The sequence below is a fragment of the Micropterus dolomieu genome, unplaced genomic scaffold (genome assembly GCF_021292245.1).
Source record: "Micropterus dolomieu isolate WLL.071019.BEF.003 ecotype Adirondacks unplaced genomic scaffold, ASM2129224v1 contig_5694, whole genome shotgun sequence".
NCBI classification, from domain to species: Eukaryota; Metazoa; Chordata; class Actinopteri; order Centrarchiformes; family Centrarchidae; genus Micropterus; species Micropterus dolomieu.
Genome location: NW_025734683.1, coordinates 1 through 1,552, shown reverse-complemented (window position 1 = coordinate 1,552; position 1,552 = coordinate 1). Strand labels below are relative to the sequence as shown.

Sequence of the window (1,552 nt, the reverse complement as noted above, 5' to 3'; positions counted from 1 at the left end):
ACCATTCAAATTTCATTTTTCTTTTAATATTCAAATATTTATTGCTCAAATGCAGCCTGTATTTCACTATTATGCATTGTTAACGCAGTAATGATACAATATCTAACAAGTGTATTGAAGCGGCTCTCTTGCAAAGGCTGGTGCTCAGTTAGCACAATTTAAGCATGTTCGAAAGCACAGCAGAAAAGATTTGTCATAAACTAACAATAGCGTTAAAAACTAGCAATAGTTGTTATCAAATAGTAACAAAAGAGCAGGAGAGAGTTCGGCAAACAAATGTTCAAAGATTTAATATTTTACAGAATAATTTACATAACTGAAATACAACCATTTATAAGTCATACCATTTAAGTGAGTTAACACCTTGTGTTTCTTGCTGATTGTGATGTTCCTGAGAATACAGCTATTAGGTAATATATGAAGTCGAAGCTAACTGACAGCTGTAGGGCAGCTAACATTAACTTTAGCTGTCTCCATGAAGCTCCCAGCTAAGCTTCTTTAAGTTGCAATGTAGTGAGGAAAAAATAATTAGCTGACTAATGATAACAAGCATTTTGGCTCGGTGAATGACAATGTTAAAGCTATTTCCCATCCTTACGAATCCCGCAGCCTGTCACTCCTCCTGTACTAACATTACTCGGTACATCTAAAGACCTCACATTGCCTTGTGTTTCTCACTCTCGCTAACTTGAATTGTTCATCAAACGTGACATGAGAAAAGCATTTTGTAATTTTAGGATTTAAATAGTACTGTTTTTTTTACTATTCAAATTATATTTGACTTTAAGAATTCGTTCCAACTGCCCTGCTGATGAGTTTACTTTTTATTGTTACAATACCAAATCAGCATGCAGGTAATCACTACTGTGATCACAAGATGTAAGAAATTAATGAAAATATCTAGTTGCAATTTTTTTGCCTGATATTGCAATTGTGATATTGGAGGGAATGATAATTTTTGTATCATTACTCTCATTGTAAAATATTTAAAAGATTTTAAGGAGGAAGAGGATCTGTACCAAACAAAGATTTTTCCTTTACACTGTAGGATACGATTTGTAGGCCAGGATGTCTCTGCAGCATCACAATTCGTTCATATTGCCATTTTGATAAAAATGCGATTAATTGTGCAGCCCTACTACTGATCATGACTGACTGACATTTTTGCTCAGGTTCACCCAGGTCTGCGGGCAGCGACAGGTCAACCAGTGGTGAGTTTAACATTTCATTGCTAAATATTGCAGGCAAGTCACTAGGACTATTGATCATGACTGACTGAAGGTTCTGCTCTGCGTTGTTTAGGTTCACCCAGGTCTGCGGGCCGCGACAGGTCAACCAGTGGTGAGTTTATACATTTCATTGCTGAATATTGCAGGCAAGTCACTAAGACTATTGATCATGACTGACTGAAGGTTCTGCTCTACGTTGTTTAGGTTCACCCAGGTCTGCGGGCCGCGACAGGTCAACCAGTGGTGAGTTTAACATTTCATTGCTAAATATTGCAGGCAAGTCACTAGGACTATTGATCATGACTGACTGAAGGTTCTGCTCT

At 37.2% G+C, this 1,552-nt stretch overlaps 1 long non-coding RNA gene across 1 annotated transcript; it reads left to right on the top strand.

The window, feature by feature from the left end:
* Window positions 1-582: 582 nt before the first annotated feature.
* On the top strand, window positions 583-1,513 carry LOC123964846. Its single transcript, XR_006823548.1, has 3 exons — window positions 583-1,211; window positions 1,303-1,341; window positions 1,434-1,513. It is a non-coding gene; the product is annotated as an uncharacterized LOC123964846 (long non-coding RNA).
* Window positions 1,514-1,552: the final 39 nt, after the last annotated feature.